This window comes from Rattus norvegicus, chromosome 11 (genome assembly GCF_036323735.1).
Source record: "Rattus norvegicus strain BN/NHsdMcwi chromosome 11, GRCr8, whole genome shotgun sequence".
Lineage (NCBI taxonomy): Eukaryota > Metazoa > Chordata > Mammalia > Rodentia > Muridae > Rattus > Rattus norvegicus.
In genome coordinates, this window is record NC_086029.1 from 41,014,392 (window position 1) to 41,041,504 (window position 27,113).

The 27,113-nt window shown below is 38.1% G+C and overlaps 1 protein-coding gene and 1 long non-coding RNA gene across 11 annotated transcripts in view; one reads left to right on the forward strand and one right to left on the reverse strand.

Moving 5' to 3' along the window:
• Positions 1–27,113, reverse strand: part of Grik1 (glutamate ionotropic receptor kainate type subunit 1) — a 400,993-nt gene that overhangs the window by 358,418 nt on the left and 15,462 nt on the right. The window lies entirely within an intron of this gene.
• The window catches only part of LOC108352301 (uncharacterized), a 159,162-nt gene that overhangs the window by 80,707 nt on the left and 51,342 nt on the right, over positions 1–27,113 (forward strand). Inside the window, exon 4 of one of the 2 annotated variants that reach the window (XR_001840448.3) lies at positions 13,610–23,599. The exons of the other annotated variant lie outside the window; for it this stretch is intronic. This is a non-coding gene — a long non-coding RNA (uncharacterized LOC108352301). Of the gene's footprint in view, positions 1–13,609; positions 23,600–27,113 lie in introns of those variants that run through there. 2 annotated transcript variants of the gene reach the window in all.

The following is a 27,113-nucleotide window of genomic DNA, read 5'->3' on the forward strand; positions in this document are numbered from 1 at the left end:
CTTATCGCAGAGCACTGCAAAACACAGCTTTGTTCTAATGAAATACATTCCCCAAGTGACCACAAGAAACAGCTGAGAAAGCTCTATACTATGTATTGATTACCTGTACAGATCCAATTAAATATCAGGAAACAACTTTGCAAGTTATTATTCTGGTGCAGTCTATAAAACAGGGTTTTATAAAATGTAATATAAGTTATGATACTTCTATTTTAAAAAATTTAGAAGTTCTTCCCCTAGCCGAGACTCGGGTGGCAACTAGTGGCTTCTGGGGGACAGAGATTGAGGGAGGCTCACACACAGTCCCTGACAGGCTGCCTCCTTTCACGGGGATCACCTTCTACCCCCACCCCCAATACACTGACAACCTTAAGCAGACCTGGTGGGTTTTTTAAAAGAGACATGAATTTGAGAAGGGGAACTGGTGAGGATGGCATGGGAGGAGTTGGAAGGGAGTGGAAGGTTGAGTTAGTCAAAGCGCTAAAGTCATGTATCCAATTTTTCAAGCAATAAATAAATAATTGAAAGTTGTTTGGATGTTTCATGGGTACTGGTACTTAATGTGCTGATGGAGTGGCAGGTGTCATTTCCCCTGTTGACTAGGTGGCATCTAATTCCTCATGTACCATTTTTTAAATATTGGCCTTACACCTTAAAGTTTATGCACAAAGGCCACAGCCTAGTAGAAGCTGAAATGTGCTTTAGTTAAAAGGAAACAAAAGACGTGTGTAGATAGTAGACATCATCAACAGCAAATGGCAAATTTATATCTAGAAAGATTTTGACTTTCATAAATTATTCCTGGTTGACATATCAATAGGTGTGTCTTCCTGGATGACATTGTCTCTGCTTGTTCCTGCCGTTCCTTCCATCGTGGTGGCATGTCTGTCTGTCTTTAGGAAACTGCTCCTTGTGATTGTTGAGTAACACAAAGGGTTGGAAGTTAGTGGCTGATTGTTCACTGTTAGCATCTATTTGTTGCAGCTAAAAGACATCAAATGACATGATTTAGAATATTTTTAAAAATAAGATTCTTCGAGCTTTGGAAATGTATTGTTTCTTCTTTATAGATAAATTAAAAATGGAAAATCAAAAGCCACATAAAGCAAACAGGGTGTCAGACTTCCAAGAAATACACAGCACAGTGATTCCAATCGTCACCTTTTCTATGTTTGCGTTAACAGAATTGTCAGTGAACCACACAGCACCAGCCTGGCAATCCTAATATCTACCCCTTTCTGTGTTTGCATTAATAGAACTGTAGTAAGTTTGCACAGCACGTCAATGAAGGTTTAGGGATCAAAAATAAAATTCAGTTTTTTAAAGGTTGAAATTCATTTGTAACTTTTCTCTTAATGTATGAACACAAGTGTGAAGACTTATGTGTGTGCTATCATGAGAATGGACCAGAGGGCATTTAATGAATTTTATTATGTAATCAGTTGCTTAGCTTTTATGACAGTATTTGATTTATTACATAATGACCTATCATTAACATATTGAAGGGTATAACAAATATGTCTTCTTCTTTAGTGTTAGACCTTCTGTCAATAAATTTTAGAAATGTTATTCCTTTTTTCCTTGAGATGTTATTCTTATATTAGGACACTCTAACTTAGAAAGCTCCAACCCTCAAACAGCATGTTCTCTTATATGTAAGAATCTTGGCCTTAGTGCATAAATGTATGTATTTTAATGGTTTCAAATGTGTATAGTGTCTTCAACACTGGAAAGGAAACTAAAGAATAAGAGTGAATAGGACATATGTCACATGAAAGCAGAGATGGGATGCAGATTAGTAAGATGATGGACAGAGGACATTTAGACAGACAGATGTGGGGAACAGGAGGTACAGACTTACTACTACACACTTGTGTTTAAAACGGCATAATGAGTCTCAAACGTTCCATCAGAGAATTCCTAAACCTGAGAAACAGCTTCAGTAAAGTGACTGGATATAAAATTAACTCCAACAAATTAGCCTTCCTCTACTCAAAGAATAAACAGGCTGAGAAAGAAATTAGGGAAGCGACACCCTTCACAATAGTCACAAGTAATATAAAATACCTTGGTAGGATTCTAACCAAGCAAGTGAAAGATCTGTATGACAAGAACTTCAAGTCTCTGAAGAAAGAAATTGAAGAAGATCTCAGATGGAAAGATCTCCCATGCTCATGGATTGGCAGGATTAATATTATAAAAATGACCATCTTGCCAAAAGCAATCTACAGATTCAATGCAATCCCCACCAAAATTCCAACTCAATTCTTCATAGAGTTAGAAAGAGCAATTTGCAAATTGATTTCAAATAACAAAAATCCCAGGATATTGAAAACTATCCTCAACAATAAAAGAACTTCTGGGAGAATGACCATCCCTGACCTCAAACTGTATTAATAGCAATAGTGATAAAAAAAATCTGTATGGGACTGGTACAAAGACAGGCAATTAGATCAACAGGGTAGAATTGAAGGCCCAGAAATGAACCCATGCACCTATGGTCACTTGATCTCTGACAAAGAAGCTAAAACCATCCAGTGGAAAAAAGAAAGCATTTTCAACAAATGGTGCTGGTTCAACTGGAGGTCAGCATATAGAGGAATGTAAATTGACCCACTCTTCTCCCCTTGTACAAAGCTCAAGTCCAAGTGGATCAAGGACCTCCACATAAAAGCAGATACACTCAAACTAATAGAAAAGAAATAGGGGAAGAGCCTTGAACACATAGGCATTGCAAAAATTTTCCTGAGCAGAACACCAGTGGCTAATGCTCTAAGATCAAGAATTAAAAAATGGGACTTCATAAAATTGCAAAGCTTCTGTAAGGCAAAGGAAACTGCCATTAGGACAAAATGACAACCAACAGATTGGGGAAAGATCTTTACTAATCCTGCATCTGGTAGAAAGCTAATATCCAATATACAAAGAATTAGCTAATATCCAATATACTCAAGAATTTAGACTCCAGAGAATCAAATAACTCTATTAAAATGTGGGGTACAGAGCTAAACAAAGAAGTCTCAACTGAGGAATATTGAATAACTGAGAACTACCTAAAAATGTTCAACATCCTTAGTCATCAGGGAAATGCAAATCAAAAACAACTCTGAGATTCTACCTCACACAGGCAGAATGGCTACGATCAAAATCTCAGGTGCCAGCAGATGCTGGCAAGGATGTGGAGAAAGATGAACACTCCTCCATTGTTGGTGGGATTGCAGACTGGTACAACCATTCTGGAAATCAGTCTGGAGGTTCCTCAGAAAATTGGACATTGCATGCACTACCTGAGTACCCAGCTATACCTCTTTTGGGCATATACCCAAAAGATGCCCCAACATACAACAAAGACACGTGCTCCACTATGTTCATAGCAGCTTTATTTATAATAGCCAGAAGCTGGAAAGAACCCAGATGTCCCTCAACAGAGGAATGGATACAGAAAATGTGGTACATTTACACAATGGAGTACTACTCAGCTATTAAAAACAATGACTTCATGAATTCTTAGGCAAATGAATGGAACTAGAAAGTATCATTCTGAGTGAGGTTACCCAATCACAAAAAAACACACATGGTATGCACTCACTGATAAGTAGATATTAGCCCAAAAGCTCGGATTACCCAATGATACAATTCACAGGCCACATGAAGCTCAAGAAGGACGAAGACCAAAGTGCTGAGGCTTCAGTCCTTCTTGAAAGGGGTACCAATACGAGGAGAAGCCTTGGTCCTGCCAAGGCTGGACCCCCCCAGTGTAGAGAAGTGTCTGGGCCAGGAGGGGGAATACCCTTATAGAAGAAGGAGGAGAGGGGATGGGATAGGGGACTCACAGTCGGGAAACCCAGAAAGGGAATAACATTTGAAATGTAAATGAATATAAAGAAAGAAATTTAAAAAAAAAGAAGGAAACAAAAATATTAATAGGAAATACAGAGATACAGTTTGGAGCAAAGACTGAAAGAAAGGCCATCCGGAGACTGCTCCACCTGGGGAACCAGCCCGTACACATACAGCCACCAAACCCAGACAATATTGCTGATAACATGATATGCATGCTGACAGGAGGCTGATAATAGCTGTCTCCTGACAGCCTCTGCCAGAAGATGACAAATACAGAAGCAGATGCTTGCAGCCAACCATTGAACTGAGAACAGCATCCTCATTGGAGGTTTTAGAGATAGGATTGAAGGAGCTGAAGGGGTTGCCAAAAACCCAACAATACCAACCAACCAGAGCTTCCAGGGACTAAACCACCATCCAAAGAGTGCCCATGGACAGACCCATGGCTCTGGCTGCATATATAGCAGAGGATGGCCTTGCTGGGCACCAATGGGAGGGGAAGCCCTTGGTCCTGACAAGGCTTGACCCCCAGTGTAAATGAATGTTAGGGCGGGGAGACTGGAAGGGGTTGCTGGATGGGTAGGGGAACACCCTCACAGAACAAGGGGGAGGGGGCATGGGATAGGGGGTTTGTGGATGAAAACCAGAAAAGGGGATAACATTTGAAATGTGAATTTAAAAAATCCAATAAAAAATAAAACAGTTACATTTCTAAGCAATCATTGTTTCTTGTTATATATTAACTATATTGCACAGAAAATCATTTGAGGATGATTTGAATTCAATGAAATCATCTTGAAATAATGTGACTATTATGAACTTTTTAATATTTGAAATTTATTACACCTAAAGAGGAATTATCATAGTGCATTTTACCTAGAGGAAATAAAATTAAATCCGAACAGCATCAAGCTGGATACAGGGTCCGTCTTTATCTTACAGAACACCAAAAGCTCTATGCAAATCAGGAACGTGTGTTCCTGATGATAAGCACTTTTAATATTCTTTTAACCAATGATAATAACTTTTAATAATATTATTTTAGGGTTAAGGGATGAACCGGTCAATAATCCGTTTACAACCAATAAAATATATTCATCAGTAACAACTGCAATTAAGCTTATGTTTTATTACCGCTCAGCAGAAAACTGATTTGCATTCAGTTTCAGAATTTCTGCCACAGATATTGAATCCTCATCTAGAAATCCTACACATGGAGAAGGTTATCCATTTAACCTTATTAAATGTGACAATGTTCACTGGCATCTTACTATGCACTAGACACTACTTTAAGGGTTTTACATGATAAAAATTAGTAACATTCGCTGTTTGCATTTACAAAGCCACAACAGGATTTAGAAAAGGAAACAAAAGACCAACTGTTTTTGTTTCATGCATATGTATATACACTTGACTGTTGTGATTTAACTTAAGGAGAAACAAAATGAAGCTAAACGGTTTTATTATTTCTGTATTTTTTTTAAATAACTGTCGTGTTGGCATTCACCTGCCTTTCCTCATCTTCAATCTTTACTAAAGCCTCTTTCTCTCTCCACTCCTCAGTCAATCACATTTTTTTCCTAGCTCGTACTGTATCATATTAGCTGGATCTGTTCTGGTCCAATTTCCCACTGCTGTTCTTCACAGGACTGGCCAAATCTGCTCTATTATGGGAAGAAAATGAAGCAGTCGGGCAGAGCTTCAGGAGTTTCCATCTACTCCCACCACAGAGGCAATCCAAGAGCCAAGACAGGTTTTTCCACCCAGGCCTGGTTTTGAAACAATAGCACATAGAGACCTGGGTGAAGCTCAGCCAGTGCCATTATAATTTATGATTTATGGCCGTTGGCATGCATTATTCCGCAGTTACTTTAGCCCATCCTAGAGGCTTCCAAGTAAGCCAGTGACTAACGCCATTTATCTATTTATTTAGTGGGGACAAACAGCTACATTTTCACTTCTCAGTTATTCCAATACAGTAGAAACTTCAACCGGGAATTAAGCTTTTCCTGTGAACGAGACACTTTATTCTACTTGATAATCCAGATACCTATAAATTACTCAACAATATGCTAAATGTTCTTTGTTTTACATGACGAATTTGATAGATGATTCTTTCCCTCCATGGAAAAAAGCATACAATTAAATTTTGAATATAGATTATTTCTGAGGATATTTTTAAGAAATACCAGTTTTTAGAATACTTAATTTAGTTTTTATTTGCAAAATCTTCTCCCAAGTTTGCCTCATATTTTGTACCTATTTTCAAACAAATTTTTTTCTAAATGATCTACCTTTAAAAAGGAATAATTTATTTTCTTTTATTGCACAAAAATCCAACCTTCTATTAATGCTAAATGTGCTATGTAGTAGTGGTGTTTGAGCATTCTAAAGGTAGATATTTAATGACTTTATGATGACAAGAACTTTACTGGTTGCCTCATACTCTATTTTTCATGGCTATAAAATAGTCAAGTTATTTGACTATCCTATGACATTGCATAATGGCTATTGTAAGGGGAATGAATATAAATGTAACTTGTGAGAGCTCTCAATTGTCATGGATGCATGATTATGTCATTCAATCCGGCTTTCTATACTCGAGAGGTTGACGGCTTTCATGGATCTACCCAAAGTAGATCACGTTCAGACTCAAAAAACTTTCATTCAGGTTTGTGAAAGCTAAGCTAAGCAGTGGTAATTAGAGAAAGTAAACTGTGGAGTACTTTGTCAAAACAGACGTGGTTTGGTTCTCTAAGCTTGAAAATCCTGAACAGTTGGCACTGTGCTAAAAGAATTACTTCCCAAAAGGCTCTCAGGGATTCATTACCCCATCAAATGATCCATAAAGTTGATCCCAAGGAATGGAGAATTGGTGACTGTTATTGAAATAGTGGTGGCTAACAGACCTTGCATAGCTTTTACCCCTCAAAAGATTCAGTGGGTGAGTTGGTGTATTCAAAAGGATATTTAATTTTCAGGTACTCCCATGGAGGAACATGATGTTTTGTTTTGTGTTGTTGTTGTTTTGTTTTCTTACAAGAATGATTTCACTGTGCTGAAGGAGAACATTAAAAGAATGCATGTTGTAGGAGATCATTAGATTTCAGTTATCGTCTAATAACTGGACAATGAAAACAACCTGAGACTGTGACAATAGTGCAGCTGGTGGACACACGCAGGTCCTCTTCTGTCTGTGTAAGCTTGGTACAAATAGTTTACTGGGTGCTTCTAGCGTCCTCTGTGAGATTTACTATGCTTACTAATGCTGCCTTAGGCATGAGAAAAAAATTACAGAGACATTGTGTTGCTTGCCCATGTTCGCAAATCCAGAAAGGGGCAAAGCTAAGCAGTATGACTTCAGCATATTTCACTAACCATGAGTATTTGTGAACCCAGACAGGGTCAGCATTTGTTATCTGTAAATAGAAGAACATTGTATTAAGCGGCTGCTCCGATCGGAGGAACTACTTCAGCTTAAAGAAGGCAAAGGGACACAAAGGCCACAGTAGTTTTAATTTAATGTCCCAAGTGTCTTGTGCATCAACAACACCTCTGCCTTTGAGAAGCAATCAAATCTTTAGGAGATAGGTCTTGTGAAGCTCAATCACCAAGGTGTGTGTTTGGAGTGGGTCCTTGAGATTCTGAGAGCACATAGCACTAAAAAGCCAGGAGGAAAGGAGCTGAGAAAGAGGATTTAACTAAGTCTTTGACACACTGAAACACACAATTTTACGTTATACCATCACAGGGTATGTTGAGTGATCGACTATGCCTAGGGTGTAGAAACCCTTAACCAAGGAAGAAATAAGAGGACATATCACTTCTGGATATGGTTTACACAGACTTCGTCCCTTAACATTTTAGCTTTGAGAAAATCAAGTGTCAGCCTGCTGTAGTCTATGTATTTGAAATAAGGAATTTCAAGCACAGGGTAGCTGCTATAAATTCATTTTGCCCACTGTCATAGAATGAAATAACCTTTGATGTCTTGGCCCAAATATCATATTCTTCATTGTCTACAACAATAGGCACGTGTTTAAATATATATGTATGTGTAATGAGAACCACAACAGCATGTGGAAGCTTATTTTATGAAAACAACATTTTCCAACTTTGAGGCCAACTCAAAGCACCTGTGCTATCTTAGAAACGTAGAAAAACATGGAAAACTTAACAAAAACCTAGGCAAGCTATACTCTGGGTAGATGTCTTTTGACGCACAGTTGGGTGTCCTCGGGACACAGCAATGGTTCATATTTTGCTTCATAATCTTTAATGCTTTGCAGAGGTCCAGACCTCCTGTATTTACCAGGCAAGGTTCTTAGGTGGAGCACATATGCTATACTGCCTTCCATTTGCTCATGGCAAACATCTACATGAGAATATATTGTATGCAATGAACAATGAAGAAGACGACCTGAAAACAGATTTAAGCGCAAATGCAAACATTTTGCTTCTAATTTTTACCTGAAAATTTAATATCATAAAAACAAATACTTCCACAAGATAGAGCAAGGAATTCATATGCCTCTGGAGGAAACTGTATGATTACAGGAACACTGAAAACTTAGGTTTTCTGAGCATTGCTTCCTTAGCTCTTCAGGAGCATACAAAATGTACTTTTTGGAAGACATTTCATTAAAATGCAAAAATGTCAAAAATGAAGAAACATATATATCCATATATATATAATTATATATACATATATATAATTGAATTTGAAAGAATGATTTTGATGGAGGTGTAGGATGGTGGAAAAGCAAATACTCCCGAGTCTTCCTTCACATGTCCTTATTTTAAAAATCATTAAGGGTGGTTAAGTTAAAATACATTTTTTCATACTTAAGCATGATTCCAGACTATTTCTTAAAATTTATTTTGATTTGAACTATGGCAGAGGAATCAAATGACAATGGAGCAAAATTAGCTTTGTGGAATGCATGCCATGATAGCGCCAGATAAAATGTGAGCAGGACACTGACATTCCTTTTCTTGGGCATTTGTAAGCATAATTGTCCTGACTTCCAATTAAAAGAGCATCGGATATAATTAAATCTCTTGGTCATGTGTATATAAATTATAATTTCTGCATGTGTCTTATTTTTATTGCTGCCTTTTCTTCGGGTTATTGATATGAAATAACTTAGAACTGATAGCTATCGTTCAGATGAAAACACAATCCTTGGGGTAGACACTGCTGCTTAACCCTCTATTGGCTGTTTCTACTTCTGCTTTTACTAAAGAAACTCAGATTTCATTTTGGTTTGTTTTGGGGATCAAAGCATGAATTTTATTTGGATTAGAACAACCAGATTTTTGCAGTAGTTAGATGATTGGGTCTGGAGGCTGTTCCTCATGTGATAGGACAGTGACTGGCATCATAGATCTCTCATTAGAGGACAATAATCCACAGTCACATGTCCTTTAGGAAGGCACAAGGGATGCAGCTAATTTCCAATAGAGATGCTAGGGATACTGTCTAGGTCCCAAAGGAAGTCATGTGAAGGAAACTTTCTTCTTCCTTTTTCTGTTTCCTCTGCACATGGACCACTGCCATATGATAACACAGGACGAGAGCAGACTGCATACATATATAATAGGTATATCCAAAATTTGGTGTTGTGCATTGCACTGTCAAGAGAAGGGTGCTAGGACACATCATGGCTTTCCTGGAACAGAAGAAGAGACTGAACACAACTGTTATGGGAGGTCTAGATAATTTGCCATGACAACTCTGGGTCACCAAGCACAGCCTTCTCTATCCTATGTCATAAGCATTCTATGTTTCCCCCCATAGACCCAGGATTGTATTGCATGTGTCTGTTCTCTGACAGATGTGTCCATGTGACTTACTTTGTCCAATTCTATCTATGTCATACTGGAAAAGAAGCCCTTTCAACCTTTTTTGTTTGTTTGTTTGCTTGTGCCACGGTAAGATACAGTCTGAATCTATGTCCTTAAACACCCACGTCAAACACCATTCTGTACTGAGCGTGCCACACATGCAGAAAAAATGAGTGTGCTGATATAAGCTACAGAGATCTGGGTACTGTTACAATCGTATCTTTAAACATCATAAGACTGACGTCACTGCTTCTAAATTACCTAATGACTCAATCAATGCCATTTTTAAGTCTGGAAAGTTTTTTAACATATAATTAATAAGATTATGCAACATCTGATTCTTTTTCTTAGTTTGCTAAGGGAGCAAGTGATGTACTCAAAAGTGATGTGAAAAGATGATATAATGATGATATAATGAACAACTAAATAATGGAGATGTTGAGCAGCAGAAACTTCTGTATGCAGCTATTGAGCCAGCATTTCCTTACTGCACACATGAATTCAGATCTCTCTCTCTCTGTGTCTCTCTCTTTCTCTGTCTCTCTCCCTCCCTACCTCTCCTTCATTATCCCCCCCCGACACACACACTTCTGTTCTACTGGGAGAAAGAGTCTGTTACTGTCCGATGCATAGATACTTGAAAGCCTAAACAGTCCTGAACTGATTGTATATAAGAGCCCTTACATACCTACTCAAATTCTTACTTGAACTTAAGTTATTCGCTTGAAAATATAATTTATGGCATCGTAGGCGTGTAAGTACAAACTCTTTAGAAGTATGTTTAATTTGCTTATTGCAATGGGCAATTCAGTCACCCAGTGTTTCTGAATGACGACCATGTCCTGGACACAGTTCTTCAGGCTACTTCCCTCTCTCCTGTTTACCTACTGAGGCTTCCATCATTAATTCCTCCATTCCGTCTGCAGGAAGTCAGCATTTCCTCTGAAGACAGAGGGTTCAGTGACTCAGCACTGCTATCCTTCAATGGATTTATTGCTAGAACATCTTGTCATGTAAAGTTTACAGCAACAACAATAAAAATAAATGCCACCTTAGTAGGCGTTGTTCTCTGACTGGGGTGAAATCACAGGGTTCACCCCAGAAGCACATAAATAGGTTCCTTAACTGCTTTGGGCTTCTATGCCATCATCTGCAGTTGTAACCACTGTATGCATGGTGCACACAAAGCACCCAATCCCAAAATTCAGCCGGAAAGGGATGGTTAATGAAGATCCCTGACCCTGTTTTTCAGGGGAATGGCGATGTCATCTTTCAACTTCTCAGCAGCTGCTATTGTTTCCAGTGAGAAAGCAAATATTACAACCCTGGGACATATTAAAAATCTACACCATGATAGTCTAAAATGAAAAAATAATTTTTGTAAAGTAAAAATGGCTCTTCAAACAGTCAAAGCGAGCTCCCAAATTGAGTTCACAGAGGAGTTCTTATATCTCACGAGTTTGTCCTTGCAATTTTCTTACAAGGAGTTATCTGTTTTTCTTTCTTGGAAACATTTATGTGAATGTAATACATAGGAAATTACACAGAAGTAGGAAGGCTTGAATCTGATATTTACACAGTAAAATTATGTGGAGAACAAAAAATAAAAGTATTTCTGGATGTCATTGCCCATATTGTAGAGTTTGCAAATGTTCAATAGGATAAAATGTGCAATGTCAGACAATGCTTGTCAGGAAATAGATCTTATTATAACTTGGGGCTTTTGCCACTAACAAGTCAATGAAATTGCCAAATAAAAATATTTTCCTTGGGCATAGTGGGGGTATGAGTAAGTTAGCAATAGTCTAAAGTTTGCTATGTAAGGAAAATTTAACGTGTAGCATTTGTCAAGCCTGCTAATATCCTCATGACATATAGAAACGGATATTAACATCCCTGGGGCTATGCCCATGGCTTCATTTCATGCATGTGTTGTGTGTGTGTGTGTGTGTGTGTGTGTGTGTGTGTGTGAGAGAGAGAGAGAGAGAGAGAGAGAGAGAGAGAGAGAGAGAGAGAAAGAGCCTGTGCAAAATCTGCTACTGAACACAAACAATAGAGTAGTGAAAGTCACTGGCATTTCTCCTAAGTAATTCATCTTCTGTGACTATGAAAATCTGCCTTGGATGAACTCTGTCTTCCCTTCACATTAAGGAAGTCAAAGTGGATTAAGATCTTAAATATTACCAGGTTTAATATTAATACCTATAAACCCAGGCTCCTTGTTTCAGCCTTATAAAATAACTACACAGCAGGCAATAGCACAATAACAGGAAGGTAGTGTTAGGCTTACAGGAATTGATGCATTGATAAAATAAAACATGTTTAGGTATGTAATCTTTATGATGTGTATGCATTTATTTTGTATATAGTATCATGTGTTCATATATAAGCAAATGCTACAAAATAGACTGCTGTCATATACACAATATCAGTTTTTTTCTACAAAACAGAATGATGTTTGTGCTTCCCTGTAAGTCAGTCTGCATCTGCTGTTCCTGATTTGTGTTGAGCCTGTTTCAGAGGGAGGGTATCGCTTTCTGTGCACCATTTAGCAAACTCTCACTTGGACCCTGAAATACCTTTAAAGGGGAAGACCGAATTTCCATATAGGCTAGGAAAATAGGCTCTATGTGTTTTCATTTAAGTGTTATGAGGTACTAAGCCCTGTGACTGAAATTAAGAAAACTTAATAGACGAATGTGTCTTATGTATTGATCAGGTTTGCTTGTTGATATTGAATAATTTTGCTGGTATTTTATCACAGTACTAGCCACAAAGAGATGTCCATCTGTGCACTGTTAATATTTTATAAATAGTAATTTATGCTCTGTTTTTCACTGGTATTAGAAGAAAACATGGGGATAGTACAATCTATTCCTCCAGGATCACTGACTCTTTCTGAGTGCCAATCATGCACATTATTGTAACACCCCTCCAGTAGTTTCCTAGCCAACTGAGTACTAAACACCATCGCCTTGCTGCAAGTAAAGACAATTGTTTGTATGGATTTTTATGACTTAAGATACAATGATTTTGAAAAAATCCTATGTATTTAAAGACAATGCTTAAAAATTTCATTAGAAGTCAAAATTATCTCAGAAAATACACATTTTACTAATTTTATACTGTTTAGTACTTCATATCTCTTAATTAAATAATTTAACCTAACCACTAGTGTTTTCTTTTGGAAAGAACATATTTGTGATAGTACAAGCTTCAAAGACTAGTCTCCCTTGTGAAATGAGAAATCTCCCCAAAACAATTTCTGTTAAAGTAAAATGAGGAGGAGAAATGAATCTGTTCAAAGTACGCAGCAACACTAGCACGCTCTCCCTCCTAGGGTGAGGGGTCACTCTTACAATAAAACTTGACTCTCTGAAGGGGTGAGTGGATAAAAAGAATGATGAAAGACAGATAAATGGTAGATGAGAGGTAGATAGATAATAGATGATAGATAGATGATAGATGGATACATGATAGATAGATAGATAGATAGATAGATAGATAGATAGATAGATAGATAGATAGACAGACAGATAGAAGGATGATGCATAGATTCATGGAAAGATATGAATATAGATACATACAGATAGATATAGATATAGATTAGATGATATAGATTAGAGATAGAGATGGATATATAGGTAGATATATAGACAGACAGAGTGATGTTTAATTTTGGTTGTCAGTATGTTTGGATTTGGATTTACCTAAGAGACTAAGAGAAGTAGAGAGAACATCTGAACAAAATACTATCAGAGAAGACTCCCCGACAGTACCTGGCACCTTCCATTAGTGGCCTAATATGTCTGATAAAGTGGAAATATGGTTGATTTTGCCTAATTGCTTTTATATTTGCAAGTGAATGTATTTACCATCTACCCTCTTGCTATCATTGCCTCTGCTGCTGTCTTTACAGGTGGCATCCAATCCTGTCAGCAAAATCTAGCTTCTTTGGGCTTTCAGTGTGAAATCAAGACCAGTGGTTATCCATCAATCCTTTGGGCCTCCTGTGCCAGGTTGGGACTGCAGAGGCATCCAATATGTAGGGCGGTTTCCTCTTGTGCTCTCAATCTTTTTGTGTGAAGACAGCTGTTGTTTGACAACCCGGTCAATATAATAAACCCCTTCTTATATGCATTTACTCTATTTTTCTCTGTTTCTCTAGAGGACCTTGAATAATATTGATATCTAGGTTTGACGGGTAAATAATGGATAATTAGGTAATAGATGAATAGATACACCGACTGGAAGAAGATGACAAACAGATAGGCAGACATCTTGTCAGGATTGGGTCACTGACTTTGTGTTGTTTTTCTAGGGTTATTACTCAGGGACATGGCATTGACTTATGTCCTAGGGTGTTATGCCAAGGTAAGATCCAAAATGGGTGGCAGATGTGCTTTCTTTCAGTAAATGGAAACGAGACAATTAGGAAAGAAGGGGGAATGGAGGCCCAGCAGAGCACAGGTGCATGCTCAGTGGGAGTGACTTCGGAAAAGAGTAAAAATAGAATTGGAGATTCTGCTTCCAGATTCTCTCATGTCTGTTGATTACACTCCACCATGGAGATGGTCCAAGATGGTGCACAATGTCATCCTGAGAGCCAGCGGTCTGTCAGCTGACCATTGATGTCATGAGCTAGTATGCTACTCCTGCCCACCTCAAGCCGTTCTCCTTCAGGTTTGTACACGTGCAGTCCTTGTGTGTAGATCTTTCTCTGGTCTTTCTGTGTGTCTTTCTTTTCTCTGGTCAGTGGCCCGTTACCTTTCACAGAGCATGCGTTTGTGGGGTGATTGCTTTGCTAGACCTCATGCACTGTGGTTGACTCACTGGGGTTTGCATCAGCCTCATCCATGTCTAAGTCTACTTAAACTTGTGATTTTTGTTTTCTCATGTTTGGTCTCATAGGCCTATGTCTGTGCAGATGAGAATCAAAACAACGTTTTTTATCACAGTGGCCCTTGGGGCCTAGCTCAGTATCTGCATGCTGTCAGCTAGATGGATCAATGAACCACAAAAATTCAAAACAACAGGAGTTAACTCCTTAGTGGCTTACATTAAAATGGTATTTTTGGTCTTGACATTTTCAGTATATTAGATGATTCAACTTTTATTGAATACCAGTTCTGAAGTAGCACAAATCATGTGTCTTTTAATGTAAATAGAAATATGTAATAAATCTCATAAGTGAATACAAAGTCATCCTTTAACTGCTATGCAGAGGTTAGAATGCTTGAACTTCCAATGTCACTCGTTAAAAATATTCAAACAACACAATGCCAAAGGGTAAAAGTTGGATTACTAGAAAAATAAAACAAAAAAACAACAAAAGTGACTAAAATGATAAGAGAAAAGAAGACAAGATATTTAAATACATATGTAGGAACATTAAAATATTTAATGCTTTTAATGTTTCATAAGGAAATATGAAGTATGTAACCTAATTAAACAGCATCAAAAATTCAGAAAGAAAAAATTAAACAAAAATAATAAGCATGAAGATAAGATTTTAAATAAACTGTCAATAGAATAAGCAACTGATTTACTTAGATACAAAATGTTATTAAAAGTAGAAACACATTGGTAATAGGAAAATACCCACATAAACTTATTATGTCAATTGAAACCACTTGATAATACATTCTTGCTCTCTCTCATGAGTCAAGGATGTGAAACAAAACAGCTAATGTTGCTTTCTGATGAGGTTATAAATAAATCCACTTTGCCTTTTTGATTTTTAAAGCAGGTGGCTTATTGTGTCGAGACAGCTCTGAAGTTGATTACTGCCTTGCATGACATTCTCTGTCTAACTCGGATCAACATCTTTCTGTGAGATTATTTAGAAAGCAGCCATGCCTCAAATGGTCACAGGAAAATGTATTTCCTAACCATATGAAAGTAACTCTCAGTGCAGTAGTCTTTTGGCTGATTAAATCAGTAGCATTTCACTGTGGTGGATGTTTCTTATCCCAAGCTCCATGTCTGCAGACCTTCCAAAGAGCTAAAATTCAACTTCCTACTTCAAAGTTATTTTGCTTCCAAATGTCACAATTACTTTCTTCCTAATATTTGTGAAAATCATGGAATTTGCATTTTGACTAGTAAACCTCTTCAGGCTTAGAAAGCAGGGGGAAAAATGGGTTTCCAATCCACAACACGGCCGATCCGGCTGACATTAAATTAACACCTGTTTCGAACGAACCACATCTTTTTGATGCACTTTCATCATGCAGATGCAATTTTATTGTGTATGGCGAGAGTTTTATGGTAAAGCTTATTGCTACAAGTTGATTTAATGGATCCAAGTGATCATTTTATATACATATCTTCACCTATGTGGGAATCAGAAATTCAGGGACTTGAACCTTTCAAGAGAACAACTCTCTGATAGCTTACAGAATCTAGAATACGAACTTTGACATTTTGAGAGATGTATTATTATAACATAAAAACATTCCATAATCTTGGATTTTCCTGAACCTGCTATGCAAGCCTTAGAGCTTCTTTTTCCTGTTCTAAATTTCCTCATTTCAAAAACAGGCATAATAGTGATCATCTATAAATGGCAATAAAGGGGTTGGGGATTTAGCTCAGTGGTAGAGCGCTTGCCTAGCATGCGCAAGGCCCTGAGTTCGGTTCCCAGCTCTGAAAAAAAGAAAAAAAAAACAAAAAAAAAACAAAAAAAAAACAAAACAAATAAATGGCAATAAAAAAGAGATATGTATTTCTTTCTAAACTGCAAAGTCATGGAGAGTGGATAAAACCACAATAACAGCAGTGGCTACCATGACTTTCTTTCCATACTCACGTCATCCCCAATGCTGCTTGCTATTTTTCATGGATATACTCAGTCTCCAACCCAAGGGGAAAGATATTACCACACCATTTCACGGAGTATAAACATAGAGAAGACAAGTCAGATGGGCCCCCACACACGGTGACATGTAGAGTTGAGATGTAAATGTATGCTTGTAATGAGCACTCAAATCATTTGATATTTGCCAGCACATTTGCATTTTTTTAGTTTAAGTCGAAACCCGCTGAGAGCAAGGCAAAGTCTCACATCCTTTCGCATCTTCCATAGTGTATATTTAATGTGATTTATGGATATTTATTTATTAAACACATTCACAAAAATTTACTGAAAGTGAGCAAGTAACGAAAAATAAGCAAAATGAACAAATTGATAATAAAAACCGGGCGTGTACACTGCTTTATTAAGATGGTGCATTAAGGAAAACTTAAAAGAAATGATTATATGCGAGTGGAAAAATCAGTTCTACATATTTCAAGTTGCACCATCATGTTACCTTCAAGAATTTATTGTCCTATCAATTGAACATTTTTCTTTTTTTTTCTTTTTTTTTCGGAGCTGGGGACTGAACCCAGGGCCTTACGCTTGCTAGGCAAGCGCTCTACCACTGAGCTAAATCCCCAACCCTATCAATTGAACATTTTTCAAACCAGAGGCAGATGATGTCCTCATTGGAGGTGACTCACGAGTGTTTAGAGGGACTGAGGAGATGGTTTTGTACGCAAGGGTGATTGATCCAAGTCTGACAATTCCAATTTTATTGACCAGACACTAGAAAGTTGTTTTGTGATATCTCCCCAGACACTACAGTACACACACACACACACACACACACACACACACACACACACCCTATGTACTGAAACTCACTCACATACATACTTAGACACACTTTCATACATTCACACTCACACCCACTCTTCTATACATTTACACTCCCACATTCTTACACAATCACATACACATTCGTCCACACATACACCTGTGCCATCACTCACACATACTCACCTCACACACAACCATTCACTCACCGACATACACACTCACACTCCCTACTCACATACACTCCCACTTTCACACAAATTCTCATGCATACTCAGATTCATACACACACACACACACATACACACACGCACACTTATACTCTCACAGGCTATCACTCTCACACACATGCTCACACACATTCACACTTACACTCATATACACCCCCACTCACAGAGTCAAACACATTCTCACAGACACTCAAATGCACACTCAGTGAAGGTGCAGTGCTTATCAAGTGTGTGAGAGGCTAAAGAGAAGCTAACTCACACCTAGGAGAACCCATAACTACCAGAATGGCTGGAGGAGCAAGAGAAAACCCAGAGACTGACAATGAACCTTAGGAGGAACTCAGCAGGGAGGGAGCAAAGGATTTCAGTAGACAAGCTCTATTCTGTCTTTAGTTTCTAGTTGTAGTTTTGATTAGCTAAAACAGTGTGAAACAGAAGGAGAGAAAGACTTTTTATTGAGCTCCTATGTTAAAAAGTGGTTAAAGAGTGATGGGGGCGATAGGGAGAAGCAGATAATATTCCTCCAAGAAAAGGTTTCTTGTTAATGAAATTATGGCACCACCAGTGATGTCAAAGTTAGCCTCTGCACATCCACAGGACACATCCAGGCTCCATATCATAAGAATGACTTCAGTGCTGTGAGTACAGGTGAATCTCAAAGAGGTCCATAAGTAATTGTTAATATAAGAATGCCTGGATGAGAGCTTTATCTTCTTAAATTTGAGAAAACTGAAACCATGTTCTGGTTCTTCTTTGTTATAATTTTTAACTGTGCAAAGATAACATTCTATAGATCACTTGTGAATTCTCAAGAACTTGCTGTCTACTTACCCACATGGGTATACTCACTGCTAGATACTATTTTTTGACTCATCTGTAAGATCATATTCTTAAAATGCCTTTTATTCCTAGAAACCATGAGATCGTCTAGATCTATATTGCCCTTGACAAAGCTGAGCTGCACTTCAGCAGGGGTATCATTACTGAACAGCACTGATTTCCACAAGGCATATGAACGAGTCAGGATTTCCCAGTGCCTCCATTTTCCTAATGGCTAAAGATCGACAAAGTTGTGAAAAACTTCTTGAACCTTTCACTCATGTGTCTTTTGATCATAGGAGGGGTCAAGAAGAAAGACAAGACCAGAGGTGCAACCGAGAAAGAATCAACAGGGACTTAAGCAAAAGAGAAATGTTTTTCTTTGATTTTTCTCCTCCAGGAATTCTTGCTCTCTTTGTTCATAGTTACTCACAGGGTAATAAGAACATTCTATTTCATTCCTCCACTTCTTCAAAGAGAAGGATTAAATTTTAATCCCTTGGGAACATAGCCATTGGTTAAATAGAATGGCAATTTTAATCAAAGAACTAGCTTCATTTCTCCCCACTAGACAGATAGACGTATTGGACATTGATGTGCACACACACCATCAAACAAAAGGTGTTTAGTTTGGTCAAAGATCCAAATCATCTGTGAAGGCTCAGACTTGTCCATCCCTCAGTTGCCACCTGTCTTAATTGACTCAGCTCTATTCTTTCCTAGTAAGTCTCTGCTTCCCTGATAGAGCACATGTGGTCATTTTCATACCAGACGGGTGTCCTTGGCTTCCTGAAATCTTAGTCTTTGCCGAAAACAACCCTCTCATTCATAATATTACTCATTTAACAGAGGACTCATTATTTCTGTGAGTCAAATCCATGCACATGGAATTCTTCATTGTAAACTCCTTAAGCACACAGTTATTCACATAGATTGCAGTAGTCACATTCATGTATATATCAGCTTCTTGCACTGTAAACTCCATGACTATGTGGAGTAATTAATGTAGGTTATATGATGGTATGTTGAAGAGTTTTTAAAAAGTTTGGAGCTTTGACACAGAGAGTGCTGTCCAAGACACATCCCTGAATTGAGGTTAAACATTAACCAGTATCTTGTTTGTGGCCATACTTAAGAAAATAAGTCATCGATTTTCTTCTCTGAAATAAGGTTATAAAGAATACATGTTAAACTTATAAACTTATACTTAACTGTAGTACAGTTTAACATTTTGGTAAGGTTAGTTCTTTGCTAGGGGATGGTGGTCCTATGTTTCATGGACTGTTAGCAGTATTTTTGGCCATAGCAGCTCTCAAACAGAAATGTCTCCAAGCATTTGTAAATGACTTTCAAAGAGGAGGAATGTCACTTGTGGCTGAATAGAACTGTTTTGAGGGAAAGATTTGAATTAATATTTATTCCACAAGTAAGGTGCTACTGAAACCTGAGTGCAGAGCTTCCCTAATCTACCTCGCAATGGAAAGGAGAGGTGGGCTGGCTAATCTTCACTGCACAGCCCACTGTGAACATGATTAATGGGAACTGCTGTCATTCTTAATGGTTTGATTTTACAGTTTTGCAAATATCTTATTCTGTAATCATTCCCTGGGGGGGTTCTCAAGTAGAGACGGAGTCTTTATAAATCAATAAATAATAGGCCAGCATAGGTCAGACTTATAATATCTAAACTTCCATTCACATTCTTTATGTTTTTAATTAAGTCTTTTGAATCTGGCTTTGTTTCTCCGCACACAGCTCACTTTAACATGGGTATGTAAATTAAAGTACACTGGAAGCATGGAAATTAAAATTAGGCAAGGTTCCAAAACAAACCTAGTTGCAGTAAATTGAGAATTTTAATTTAATAGTTGCTGCTTACAATACACTCATATTCGTTTAGGTATAATACACTCAAAATCTAAAGGTGGACTGGAGAGGGCTTTGTAGGGAAGCAGATTTTACAGTTTTGTTTTGTTTGAAGGTACACTAACATATTTCTTCTAGGTAATACTGATGTTCTGTAAATAGAAGTAGGTCAAAGAAAGGGCTGGAAAGTAGTCAAATATAGACTATTGAAGCGATTAATTAGAAATTGTATTAATAAAATACTACCTTTCCTCCCTAGATACAAGATCATTTTTCATTTATTTGATTCAATACAGAAAATCTTCCTTCAGTTTACACAGTAGTTGAAGGGGTACGTTATAAACAATTACCTACTTCTTTGGAAAAATAAGGTTTGGTAAGTATTATGTAAGGAGAATGATACATCCCAAAAGATATTCAATTTTCAAGGTGAACCAATAAAACAACCAGAATATTAAAATTTTTGTAAGGATTTCACTAATGATTTGCTTGTTTCTTTAACACAAGACCATCACTATAAAAATTAATTTATTCCATGGAGTAATGCTGATTTTATGAATGCCTTACCAGTGTAATCTCTCTTCTGTTATTCACTACATAAACACCCTACCAATTGTAGAGTTTTCCATCATCCTGAGCGATTCCATATTTAACAAAGTTGATAGGTGGCGTGAGCCTCACTCCTCACACAAGAGCCCCTGAGACAAGGATTGTGTTTGGTAGGAGAGTTCTAGCCCAGGTGGGCTTGATTCCTCACTCTGTAGCCTTCCACTAGCTATTTGATGCTGCAATGTGTACTTATTTGGGTTGCTTTTGAAAGACAAATGGAAACATCGTCTTGGTTTCGAAGTGACTGAAGTTTAGACTGACCATCTCTTAGTCGGCTTACCGATGTTGTGAGATTCCGCTCCTCTTTGTAGCCTTGCAACCACTTCAGTTAACTTGGGCAGCTCTGGGAAAATCATAGGAAGTGATGATTATGAAACCTCTTTTAACTTTAGAAGAACAGTAATATCAGTGTGACACACAAGACCAAGCTACAGAGTGAGAATTATTTTATTTTACTTGATGTTTGTTCATTTATTTATTTGTTTTTACATATTTGTGTTACCCATAGAGTGAATAGTTTTTAGTGTGTGTATGTTGGGGGAGGGGGTGGAGGTCAATCTCAGTGTTTCCCTTTATTGCTCCGGATCTTATTTTTTTATATAAGAATATTTTCCTTCATTGTTTTAAAATATTATGCAATGAATTTGGATTATATTCACCCCAACTTCTCCCTTTACTGTCTTCCAGAGCTGCACACGCCCCCACTCCTTCCCAACTTTGTAAACTATTTTTTTAAAATAATCCAGTGATTCCTATTTGTGTTGTTCATATTTCCTGGGTGAAGGACCATCCACTTGATCATGGCGGGCCTGCCAGGAGAATTCATCCTTAAAGCAAGTAGACAGACTTAGCCTCTCTTAGATACCATTCATTGTTCACGTCTCGTCATTTAGAAGTGGGAACTAATGAATAGTTTCCCACTACAAGGGGGAATGATGATTAGACTGAATTTACGCAGACACGGCTGCTGGGGATTTACGGGATCCAGTGTCCAGAAGATACTGTTCGCTCTGGTCATCACCATCCTCTGGTTATCATGATTGTTTGCACTTCCCCGCCTCATCTGTAATGGCGCCTAGGCCTTGGGAGGGATGTTATGGAAATGACCCATTCGTAGATGAGTACAATAATGATACTTTGACCAGTCATGGGTTTCTGCACTAATCATTGTCTATGACTGCACAAGGATGCTTGCCTGGAGAGGAGTGAGAGTTGCTCTAACACCAGATAGAAAGATAGGAGCCTACAGCGCAGCACCATATTCTGGGCCTTACCTGAGTTCCCCTGAGCGCTCCTGATCTAGTCTCATGTCTAACTTATTGTTTGGTCCAGGTTCCCACCGAATGCAGAGATCACCAGTCGTCCAGATCTTCTGGAAAGGGGGTCTCAAAGGTCCTCTGCTCTCTGCTTCCCCAGCCCTAGGATTACAGACACATGTTGGCATGCCTGGCTTTTGACTTGGGATCCAAACTCAGGTCCTCATGACTTTGTGGCAGGTAGTTTGACTGAGTCATATCTCTAGAGCAGGGATTACCACTCTTCCATACCCCTGAGAGGGTTCCAGTAACCTGACCTACAGGATTCTGTATCATGTGCACATAATTAAAGGTATGTGATTGAGTCTTTGTACAGAAAATTTGACATCTGCCTTTGATCCTATCTACACCATGTTTTTGATAGATTCCAAAGTAAAGGGCTGATATTCTGTTGGGTAACTGATATATAATGTTGAATTCCCCTTTTTCAAAGGACCTGAGTATCTTTCCAGGGCTCCACCCATATTATTACAGTCCATCTGGAAATGACACTTTTAAGCATTTCCTAGTCAGCTACAGTGAATAACTTCTATTTCGGCACAATTCTTATGTCTTAAATTTGTGATAATGCATTCAAGAGAAGGAACTAGATAAAAACTGGAGAAAAACTGCAAGAGAAACATAATAGAAGGAAGCTATCATTTACTTGGTTTGTAGCTCACAGAGGCGTTTTACAGATGTGACAGGGATCCTAGATTATCAAATTGCTTTTTCCCCCTGGTTAAGTAAAGAGATGTGGGTTTGAAAATGGGCTGCACTGTGGAGTTTTAATGAGCATTTGCTTACTCTTTCATCAAAATAGCAGAAAATTCTACAAACTTAATCTGTTTTCTTTTATTTCTTCTTCCTCTTCCTTTTTCGTTTATTCTTTTCCTTCTTTCTTCTCTTTTTTTTCTTTTTTCTTTTCTTTTCTTTTTTTTTTTGTTCCAGGATCAAGCCAGGAAGCTCACAAACTCTGCTTTAGGTTTTGTTTGCTGGCTTTGGAATTTTAAACATGCTGCAGCTCTCCAGAGTATGGAATATAAAGAAACATGGGCAAACTTGGCATTCAGGACACAGAGCAGCCAGCAACATTTAAAGTTATTCCTCTTCAGCCCTATAAAAATCAGTAACCCTGTTAGGTAAAAGAGGCTTTTCTAAGAGGAAATGATGAGGATTACGGAGGAGTATCGGAAAGGTTCAGAGAAGATAACGGAAATGTTAGCTTAATTGCCAAGGAGAATATGCAAATTAGATTCTAATAAACAAAGGCCTACAAAAAAATAAAAGCAAGTACATACAATATCAAAGCAAAACAAGAGAATACAGAAAAGATAATTGTTTTTCAAGCAGAATACAACTGTGTGTGTGTGTGTGTGTGTGTGTGTGTGTGTGTGTGTGTGAGAGAGAGAGAGAGAGAGAGAGAGAGAGAGAGAGAGAGAGAGAGAAAACCCAAGACCCAAGATTTGGTGAACTTTATTTTAAGCTTACTATAAGATCAATTAACTACTAAAAACCCTAACCTCATCATGATGAACTAGGCAAACCGTGCTCCAACCGGAGACACTGTTCCTAACTAGCTTTTGCATGTCTTTGAAACATAAAATATTTAAATTTCGTGTGCCAGAGAGCTCTATGTGCCAATTTCTCCTGTTATTTTTTCTCATAATGGCTTTTGTCAATCTTGACGGTTTATACCCCTTTTCCGAGCATTGATCCTATCACCCATTTGTGTGTTGATTATGAACTTACGCGTATTTTCTGAATCAAACATGGGCTCTGACCGCAGGTATTTCTGTTGTACAGACAACAGGTGATCTGTATGGACAATGCACCTCATTTGGCATTCTCAATTTCTCAGAACTCCCCATCTTTATTTCTGATGTTCACAGTGTGTTAATGCACACTCCATCACTGTCTGCTCTCTACCTGAAGTGGAGGTTAGTGTGGTGACCTGCATTTATTCTGGTTCCTCTGGTGGGCTATCAGAGCAAACCAAGATACCTGCAAATACTACTTCAGAGAAGTGCCCCTCCCTCTAGTACATGGAATCAAATCCAGGATCTTGCACATGCTAGGTATGCACACCACCCCTGGGACACAGCTGCAGCCCCTATGGAAGTAGTCGGACTTCTTGGAGAAATGACACCTTGGGACGTATCATTTGGTGTCCTGCCATAAACTTGCATTTAGTGCTTCCTGAGAAGCAACTATGTGACACACATTAGTGACTTCCCACCGGGTCTATAGCATTGTATTGTCTCCTTTATCTTGATATGGGATGAATGCCCCACATAGTTTTCAGCCTGAAAATGCCATAATTTTTCTACCAACAAAACCTTCTCAACTCTGGGATATTTGTTTTTCCATCTTCCTTCATTTACTTGAAAGTGAAGATATATAAGATATATATATATATATATATATATATACATACATATATATATGTGTGTGTGTGCATGTATGTGTGTATGTAAATATATATACATATATATGATATATATGATATAGATAAATTATATATATATATATATATACAGATATAAATATATAGTTTTTTTCCTGGTCCCTTTTGGGATTTTTTTTCAGGGAAACTCTAAAATCTTCACACTTCTCTTTGGATCGTTAACACATTTTATCAGATTGTAATATCTGTATGTGGCCTCTGTGAGCCTCTGAAATATTTTTAGAATAAGAGTAGCTATAAATGTAAGAATGAATAAATGAATAAGAAAAGGGTGGAGAGAGGGCAGAAACCAAAATTAAATCCTCAGCCTCAGAAGGGAAAAGGAAAGGTCAGAAGCTACTAAAAACGCTAACGTCTGTTTGAAGGATGACCTCACATGAAACAAGACGGCACAGACTGCAGGAACTCTGCAGTCAACTGACTTTCACATGCTTTCTAGGAACTCTTTGACAGTCTCAGTCTTCTACAAGGACCACATTAGTCAGCCCTCATCTTCCTCATGCTGGCTTTAGGGCAGATAAATGATTACAAGATTCCTACACTGCAGGCCAGACTTCCTTTCTGACATTCTAGTTACTATGGCATGTTCAAAAAATGAATGATATATGTGACTCTTGAGATAAAGTTCTCTGTGCATACACATGTTTGGCCTATGCATAGGAGAACATTTGTTTGAATTGTCCCACTTAAGTTAGAACAATAAAAGTATAGCCTTGGTCTACACTCGGAGCTGACCCTGTGCCACAAATCTGTGTCTGGATCCCACCAGGAGAGCTGGTCTCCCATGAGTGCTGACACACCACCACTTCTGCTCCGAGGGACCTGCTGGGAGCCCTCAAGACACAGGAACTGACGAGCAGTCTGGGACAGGATCCTTCCAGTTTCCGTCAGCATGCACCCAGAGCTGACCATGCTCCACAATCCCATCTGAAGAGATTTGGTCTCCCAGGAGTGCTGACACACATGCCTACAGGAGGATCAAGTCATTGTCAGAGACAGTAAGACCAGCTAACACCAGAGACAAGCAGATGACAAGAGGCAAGTACAAGAAATTGCCAACAGAAAACAAGGCTACTTGGCTTCTTCAGTTCTCCCAGCGCAGTAAGCCCTGGATACTCCAACAAACTGAAAAAGCAAGATTCTGATTTAAAATCACATGCCATGATGATGTTAGAGGACTTTAAGAAGGACACAAATAACTCCCTTAAAGAAATACAGGACAACATGGGTAAACAGGTAGAAGCCCTTAAAGAGGAAACACAAAAATCCCTTAAAGAATTACAGGAAAACACAACAAAATAAGTGAACGAATTGAACAAAAACATCCAGGATCTAAAAATGGAAATGGAAACAATAAAGAAATCACAAAGGGAGAGAAAACCCTCGAGATAGAAAACCTAGGGAAGAGATCAGGAGTCATAGATGGAGTCATAGGAGTCATCACCTACAGAATGCAAGAGATAGAAGAGAGAATCTCAGGCAAAAGATACCATAAAAACCCCCAGTGAACTAGATTGTTGGGGGGAGGGTGGCAAGGTGGGGAGGATGGGGAGGGAACGCCCATAAAGAAGGGGAGGGGGGAGGGTGATGTTTGCCCGGAAACCGGGAAAGGGAATAACACTCGAAATGTATATAAGAAATACTCAAGTTAATAAAAAAATAAATATAATACTGAATACTGAAAAAAAATTGACACAACCATCAAAGAAAATGCAAATGGCCCCAAGAAAGAAGGTGGAGTAGCCATTCTAATATCGAATAAAATCAGCTTTCAACCAAAAGTTATCAAAAAAGATAAGGCAGGACACTTCATACTCATCAAAGAAAAAAAATATATCAAGATGAACTTTCAATTCAGAAAATCTATGCTCCAAATGCAAGGGCACCCACATTCATAAAAGAAACTTTAGTAAAACTCAAAATACACACTGCACCTCACAAAATAATAGTGGGTGACTTCAACACCCCACTCTCATCAGTGGACAGATAATAGAAACAGAAACTAAACAGAGACACAGAGAAAGTAACAGAAGTTATGAACCAAATGGATTTAGCAGACATCTGTAGAACATTCCATTCTAAAAGAAGAGAATATACCTTCTTCTCAGCACCTCATGATATTTTCTCCAAAACTGAACATATAATTGGACACAAAACAGGCCTCAACAGATACAAGATGATAGAAATAATCCCATGTATCCTATAAGCTCACCATGGACTAATGCTGGTCTTTGATAACAACAGAAACAACAGAGAGGCCACATACACATGGAAGCTGAACAATGCTCTACTCAATGATAACTTGGTGGAGAAAGAAATAAAGAAATTAAAGACATTTTAGAATTTAATGATAATAAAGGCACAACACACCCCAACTTATGGAATGCAATGAAAACAGAGTGCTAAGAGGAAAACTCATAGCTCTGAGTGCCTCCAAAAAGAAACTAGAGAGAGCATACACTAGCAGCTTGACAGCACACCTGAAAGCTCTAGAAGAA